This window comes from Euprymna scolopes, chromosome 20, assembly GCF_053919585.1.
Source record: "Euprymna scolopes isolate OS-2025 chromosome 20, ASM5391958v1, whole genome shotgun sequence".
NCBI classification, from domain to species: Eukaryota; Metazoa; Mollusca; class Cephalopoda; order Sepiida; family Sepiolidae; genus Euprymna; species Euprymna scolopes.
In genome coordinates, this window is record NC_136501.1 from 18,527,250 (window position 1) to 18,535,873 (window position 8,624).

At 38.5% G+C, this 8,624-nt stretch overlaps 1 pseudogene; it reads left to right on the top strand.

Annotated features, from left to right (window-relative positions):
• Positions 1-1,985: 1,985 nt before the first annotated feature.
• On the top strand, positions 1,986-2,126 carry LOC145241858 (U2 spliceosomal RNA; annotated as a pseudogene).
• Positions 2,127-8,624: the final 6,498 nt, after the last annotated feature.

The following is an 8,624-nucleotide window of genomic DNA, read 5'->3' on the forward strand; positions in this document are numbered from 1 at the left end:
GGTCCTACGGAGCCCATCCCGCTAGACAAATAAATAGTGAAGAGACTCTTGACTGGTGATACAAATGAGATCCTGTCCCCCGATTGTTTGTTTTTTGGCAATAGAAAACCTTCCGAGGCTTCCCTACCATTACCCCCCCCCTATCTTTTTGTTTTATCACCGCCTGGTCAACCCATACTCGAAGGTTGCCGCCTACCCCCCTCCCCCATCTTCCCCTTTTTTGTTTTTGACAATTATTTATTTTTCCTCCCTACACCCGATAAGAATTCTTCCCAATCCCCACTAGGGATCTTCCCGCTTGTTTTCGGTACCCCAGAAAACAGTAGATGATTTAACTTTCTAGATTAGCTCAGGGAGGGACCTTACTAACAATGCACTTGGCAATTTTATTTTTTGTATATTTTTTCTAGATTCCCCACTCCCCAACACGAACTGTTGCTCTTCCAAATTCAAGAACTTTTTATGTCCAATGAATTGAACTTTTTTCACACGCACACACACGCTCATTTTAATAATAGTAAAAAAAAAAAAAATTTACACCCCCCCCACACACACACACAGAAATTGTAAATATATTCTTTTTTGCAAAAACGCTGGGGTTTTCATAAGTTAGTTTAGAGTTCACAGCGTGAATGAGGTATTGTGGTAAATGTTGCCAGTCAAGAGTAAAGTCGCCAAACACTCCATTTTCACTTTAGGAACAAAGACCCTGCAACACTCCCCATCCCACTTTTTGTATAGCCTTGTGCCTAAGTTTGTTTACGAATGTTAATTTTTTGCTTTTATTTTTTTAATTTCTTATCATTTAATTGTAAAATTTTTTCATTACGGAAATAAACTATATAAACAAGATCAAAGTGTAGTATCTGTTTTTTTTTGTTTTTTTTTTACACAGTGATCACCACTTATCAAGGCCCGGAAGCCACTCAGGGATAAGGGTTATTGCAAGTACATTACGTTAGTGAGAAGATTTGCTGAAGTGATTACTTAAGGGGGCGGTTCATTAGGAATTTGTTAACATTGGACTTGAAGACATCCAAGTTGTAGTCTGGAGGGAAGCAGGCAGACGGAACAAAGTTCCACAGGCGTGCAGTTCTAAGAAAGAAGCTTTGTTTATGGAATCCGCATTTTGATTTAGGCACAGATATAGAGTGGGGGAAATTTTTCACAGTGGATTCAGCTAGACGGGTGTTTTTCGTGAAAGATTGGTGAGGGGGGACCAGAGATTGGAGTTCAGACGAGCATCTGCCATGGAAATAACGATAAAACAAGGATAGGCTCGCAACGTCTCTTCTGTGGGAGAGAGGTTGCAGGGTAGAGAAAAGGGCATCCCCCACTAAGCCACAAAGTCTATTTTGTACTCTGTCAAGGAAGGATAGGCTGTTTTTAGCAGCTCCTGCCCAGATATGGCAACAGTATTCCATCCTTGGACGTACTTGGCTTTTATATATATAGAGAATTGCATCAGTAGTGAGATATCTTCTGGAGCGGTAGAAGGATCCTACCATCTTTCCAGCGACCTTGGCAACAGATTTGATGCCGGCAGATACTGCAAGCATAGACCATATGTGGGGGCAATCCCACATATGAGACCTTGGTCAATGTAGGGGCAATCCTTCATACCAATTGTCACTATCCAGCTCCCCTACTCCCCGGGGAGTTGTTCCTCATTTCCCTTTCACTCCTCACATTAAAAATCGGCCTTGTGCCTAATTTGCTCGGTGGAGGAGCAAATAAATACCCTTTTCTTGGCCGTTTGGCCAAGATCAAAGTGTAGTATCTGTTCCGGCAGTTACTGCAAGCAAAGACCATATGTGGGGGAAACCCCACATATAAGACTTTGGTCAATGTAGGGGCAACCCTTCATACAAATTGTCACTATCCATCTCCCCTACTCCCTGGGGAGTTGATCCCCATTTCCCCTTCACTCCTCACATTAAAAATCGGCTTTGTGCCTAATTTGCTCGGTGGGGGAGCAAATAATAACCCTTTTCTTAGCCTTTTGGCCAAGATCAAAGTATAGTATCTGTTCTTACTACATGCTGTACTTATGTTTGTAACTTTGTGATATAAATGGGGGATCACTTTTCTGTATTAATTTAATGTAAAATGATCACCCACTCTACAACCAGTCAGTCTCAAAGCCATTCTCCAAATCATTCAAGTTGTTTTTGAAGGATTTCACTTATTTTTTAAGCATTCAAGTCTTAAGGTCATTCATGCCCCATTAGCCTCCTCCCACTTTTCGCCAAAATATTTGAGACCATAATTAACCATGCTCTAGTCCGGCACCTTACAGATGCTAAACTTCTGACTGACAAACAATATGGATTTAGACAAGCCCGTTCCACAGCTGACATCCTCACTGTAATCTCTGAACCTATATACCATTCACTGGACAAAGCGGGGGAGGGCAAAGCGGTAGCTCTAGATATATCTAAGGTTTTTGACAGGGTATGGCACAAGGGTCTCCTCAGGAAAATTAAATCATACGGTATCACTGGTAGAATACTTAACATAATTAAATCCTTCTTAGATAAGAGAAAAATCCAGGTTGTCCTCGACGGTCGTACATCTAAACAGTGTGATATAAATGCGGGAGTGCCTCAGGGGTCTATCCTTGGACCTCTATTGTTCCTAATATTTATTAATGACCTCCCCAACAAAACTGCTTCTGAGATGGGTATATATGCTGATGACACTACACTCTGTAACAGACATGACAGGAAAACAAATGAACACATATCTAAAGAAATGGCAAAAACACTAGAGGATGACCTCCAATCTGTAGTGGAATGGGGACATAAATGGATGGTCACATTCAATGATGCCAAGACTAAACTGGTTTCCTTCAATAATTACAAGAAACCTTCTCTGCCACCAATAGCAATGGCCAGTGACTCCCTGTCTGAGAGTACATCTTTCAAACTGCTTGGCCTAACGTTCACAGGAAACATGAGCTGGAACACTTATATTGAAAACATTGCCAGGGCCGCTGCGAAAAAGGTAGGCTCTCTCTACCGTGCTAGAAAACTACTGACACCTGAAAGTATCCTGTACCTCTATAAGGCCACCATTTGCCCATGTATGGAGTATTGCTGTCACATTTATGCTGGTGCGTCTACTACTAGTCTCTCGCTCCTAGACAAGGTTAAAAAAAGAGTCGCCGATCTGATAGGCCCTGAACTGGCATCTAAGCTTCAGCCTCTGTCCCATCGACGAAACGTTGCATCCCTCTGCCTGTTCTACAAGTATTTTAGTGGTGAATGCTCTGACGAACTGCAGACACTTGTGCCCCCACGACGTAGACACCCTCGACAAACCCGACGGGCAGCTAAATCCCACCTCCACACAGTAGAGATCCCTAGATGTAAAAGATCTTTCTACTCTAGTAGTTTGTTCCCCAGAACCGCTAGACTCTGGAATTCCATTCCAGGATCCTGCTTCCCTAACTGTACTGACATGCAGAAGTTCAAGTGCAACGTGAACCGACATCTTGCTGCCCAAATCCCAACATAGTGCCCCAGTAGTTGCTGCCCCTGATAGTAGCCCCCTACACTAAAGTGGCAATGCGTCTTGTTTGGGGTGAAAATGTGATAAAAAAAATTTAAAAAAATTAAATTCATCCTTAAGTTCATTAAAGTCATTCTAAGTCATTTACTTTTTATTTATTTATTTAAGTCATTTCAGCCAATTTTCGATAATTTTAGTTTATCTTTAAAAATTTTATGTCAATCTTACATTCACGGATTCATTCATTCCACAAGAGCACGCGATTAATGGCTATCGGCCTTGTTATCTTTTCTTCGTCTTACCTCGAAATCAACAACCGGAAGTAGTGGTGGCAATAAGATGGCAAGGCGTTATCAGGTTATTCTGATTCCTTTACTATGTCAGAATCGATTAAACTGAGAGAATCATGAAGCGGAGAAAAGAGTCTATAAATCGAATTGTTAAAATAGCATGACATTAGATTTATTTCAGTTACCAGCGGAAAAGGCAACCAAAATTAACCGACCCGGAAATTACGACTTCTGAACTAAGCGTTGGAGCAATACCGCAAGGCGCAAGACACAGCTCGGCCGACATGACATATTCAATACCACAGGTAAGGATAATCAATCATTTTTTTCCTTGTATTTACATTATTATTTATTTATTTCCGTTTTTCTTGCCTACCGCAAGTTTCCTAAATAAATATTGTTTTATTTTTTGGAATTTGTTAATATAGAGTCGACATATCGATTTTTAAAAATATGTTTTAAGCAGAACAATAGTTGTACTTACTAATCATGTCGCAAATATGTGACCCAGAGAACCAAATGAAGACTCGCCATTAAACAGTTGATTTGGTACTTGTACAGTTTAATCAAGACATTAAAAAAAAATGAAAATATTGAAAAAAGTTTAAATTGTACGTATCTCTTATGGAACGAAGTCCGCCGGAAAAAAATTCACTTAATTTCATCAAGTAGTTTCTTTTTTACAGCGAAAAAACAATTTATGATACCGAGCAGAAGGTTCGATTTTTAGGAAGAAAAGCTAGTATTAAAGATGGGGAGGGAGTCTCGGCGCTTTAAATTGAGTTATCTCTTTAAATTGAGTTTAAAAAAAAAAAAAAAAACTACTCGATTAAATTAAGTAAAAAAAAGTTTCGGGCATATTCAGTTCAAAATGGATACGTACAATATAATCTTTTTTTTTTTTTCCGATATTTTCATTTTTTAATGTCTTGATTAAACTGTACACGTACCGTTGATTTCTAGGGATATTTCTAGGTCTGGCATGGGTAAAATTTTAGAAAAAGCGTGAACTCGAATTAGTAGAAAAAAAAAATTGTTTTCTTGTAGATTTCGGTGTGCTAAAAAAGAATCCGTCGTAAATTAATAGTTTCGGAGATATTAATATTTTTCCAATGGATTATTTTCTTTATAAAATCAGCTATAATGGCGTAAGTCGGTTGATTGCGCATGCGCACAGAGGCCATTTCACTGACTTCATTTACGCTACGCATGAGCGATAGTCACGTGACCTTTTACAAGGCGCATGTATACATGGCGGACAATTTAAATTGCACGAAATATTTTCATAAAATAAAAGTATTTACCACATTTTATAGTAAAAATAATGCTGTTAATAAGTTTTCACGACCAGTTTACAAAAAAACATATCTTTATGCTTTTCGTTTTTTTGTTTTTTTTTTGTGGCGGGGGGTAATCATATATAGAACTTGTATAGCTTAACAGGTGCCTCTACAGTTTAATCAACCGTTTTCCGTAAGTAACTTGCCGAAATTTATCGAGCAGAGTAATGATTAACATTTCACAAAAATTCTGTGTTTACATTGGCGCGCCGGAAGGGGGCGCCGGCGGTGTCTGTACCTACCCTTTTCAAAAAAAGAAAACAAAAGTATATTCAAGATGGCGGTACCTTTGTCCCGAAATTAATCAAAGTTCCATACCACCAACGGACTTTATATACACCGGACATACCAGCAACTTGGTTATAAAATAATTATACAACGAGGTGAGGAATGATAGATAACTAAACAGTTAGACATTTCTCTACTCAAACATACACGTCTACTTGTTTGTTTGTTTTTCTTTTCTTTACTCTCATGATTCCGGCCCTTTTCGCATTGTTTTTGGCTTTTAAAACTTCCATACTTATATATATATATATATATATATATATATATATGGTCAGTGTGAACTTGTTGTCCAACCTACAAAGGGTGTTTATTCCGAAAGTCGTTCTTAACATGGGGTGGTTGAAAATAAGAAAATGCCTTTCGGAATAAACACTCCCAACCTCTCCATGTTAAGAATAGTTTTCAGAATAAACACCTTTTGCAGATTGTGCACATTGACCCGTTTTTTTTTTTAAATTCCAACTTAATATCGCATGTCATTTGACATTTGGAGCTGAGCGGGGGTTGGGCTTTCAAATAGTAGACTGCTTCGGAAACATTTGAGGCAACATGAGTCCACACTCTCTGGAAATACCAAGTTTTTATGCTATGTTCGTATCGCACTATTTTCGGATTTGAAAACTGGTTTTATTTGGATTGGCCAACAAAAATCTTCAACTTAAAAAATGGAATGAAAATTGGGCCCTTTTGCAGTTTAAGGATACAAAAATATGAGGAAGAAAATGGAACATAAGTCGTGTTACACCGGTAGTAAGATTGCCACTTGATTGGATATTTAAATTGGCGTTATTACTATGAAATATTGATCGCATTTAACAATTGAAATTATTGTAAAAAAACTTAATTACTAAATATTTAATAATGGTACTAGTGCATTTATTAATCCGTGCTGAAATAATAACGTTATTATTTTAAAAGCCATTCTTAACATGGGAAGGGTGTTTTGTAACTATTCTATACTTTAACCTTACAACTGAATAAAACAACATATCATAAAACTTTAATTAAACTTGGAAATACGATTTAAAAAATAGCGCGGATCAGTAAGTGCACTAGCACCTTAATAATTATTAGTATATAAAAATAATTATTGTAAAATAATTTCTTTTAAGTTAGTCATATTTAAGTAACACAATTCGATTGCCTATTTATAGGGAACAATTTTCATTTTAAAATTTAAAAAAAAACAAATAATTAGATATCCCCCAAAAAAAAAAAATATAGCGAAAATGCCAAAAAAAAAAAATTGACAATAAATTGCTGATCAAGTATTAACGCCGCAGGCGATGCATAACGTAAAATGGAATTTGTCAAAAAAAAAAAAAAAAGAAAAGAAAAAAAAGTTTTCTACTGTTGTCAAGTTCAATATCGTTTCATTAATATCATTGCTAATTATTTTTATTTGTTTGTCATTTTATTTAGCATCAGACAAGACCACATTATTTGCCAAGAACTTTGCAGCTAATTCTACCCTATGCGACAATGGCCATCAACTCCCTGTATTTCCTACTATAACAGACAACACGCTATGCAACATACAAATATCTCTGTGTGAGGTCGCCAAGCTAATCAAGAATCTTGATTCCAGTAAAGCAACTGGCCCTGACGGCATTCCAGTTATAGTGCTGAAAAAAACCCCAACCAGAACTTGCCCCCATACTTACAAAACTGTTTAAGCGTTGCCTTAAGGAGAAGTGCTTTCCAACACCCTGGAAAACCTCATCAGTATGCCCTGTATTTAAGAATTCAGGTGAAAAGTCATCTTCCTCTCAGTACAGACCAATAAGTCTCCTGTGTGTCATGAGTAAGTTGTTGGAATCCATATCAAATAAAGAAGTAGTCAACCACCTCAACACAAACAACCTTCTTAGTGACATGCAAGATCTACAGCAGATGTGTTAACGGTTATATCACATAGGATTAGTGAATCTCTTGACAAAGGTTTCCTTTCCAGGGCAATTGCTCTTGACATATCAAAGGCCTTCGATAGGGTATGGCATAAGGGCCTACTTCACAAGATTTCCAGCTGCGGTATTACTGGAAACGTTTTCTCAATCATTAAATCATTTCTCTCTGATAGGTTCATAAGAGTAGTGATTGATGGGCAGAAATCAGAGGCCCACAGTATTAATGCTGGAGTTCCGCAGGGGTCCATCCTGGGCCCAACTCTCTTCCTGATCTACATCAATGATCTCCCAAAACACATACTTAAATCATTCAAAGTTCTCTCTAATTCTCTCTCCTCTGATCTTGAGCGTGTGGTACAATGGGGGAAGAGGTGGCTGGTCACTTTTAATGCATCCAAAACCAAGCTTCTATCTTTACATCATCAACGCTCTGATCCCCATCTGGCATCAATTGAAATGGATGGCTCTCGTCTTGGGGAGGCTCCATGTTTTGACAAGCTTCTGAGCTTGACCTTTACTCCTGATCTGAAATGGAACACGTACATCAAATCTGTTGCCAGGGACGCTGGGAAAATGGTGGGATCCTTCTACAGCTCCAGAAGATATCTAACTACTGATGCAATTCTCTATCTGTATAAAAGCCAAGTACGTCCAAGGATGGAGTACTGCTGCCACATCTGGGCAGGAGCTGCTAAAAACAGCCTATCCTGCCTTGACAGAGTACAAAATAGACTTCGTGGTTTGGTGGGGGGATGCCCTTTTCTCTTCCCTGCAGCCTCTCTCCCACAGAAGAGACGTTGCGAGCCTGTCTTTGTTTTCTCGTTATTTCCATGGCAAGTGCTCGTCTGAGCTCCAATCTCTCGTCTCCCCTCGCCAATGTTTCACGAGAAACACCCGTCTGGCTGAAACTACTGTCAATAATTTTCCCCACTCCTTATCTGTGCCTAAATCCAAACGTAGATTCCATGAGCAGAGTTTCTTTCTCAGAAGTGCACGATTGTGGAACTCTCTTCCGTTCGCCTGTTTCCCACCTGACTACAACTTGCATGTCTTCAAATCCAACATAAACAAATTCCTGACAAACTGTCCCCTTAAGTAATGCATTCTATCAAATCTCCAATACTAATGATTACTACAATACTATCTCATTGATTACTGTACACGCAATAACCCTTATCCCTGAGTGGTCTCCGGGCCTTGATAAGTGGTGTCCCCCTTATAAAAAAAAAATTATAAAATTACGCGGGAGTAATTCAACAAAACAAATCTAAACTGCTAAAGATCAT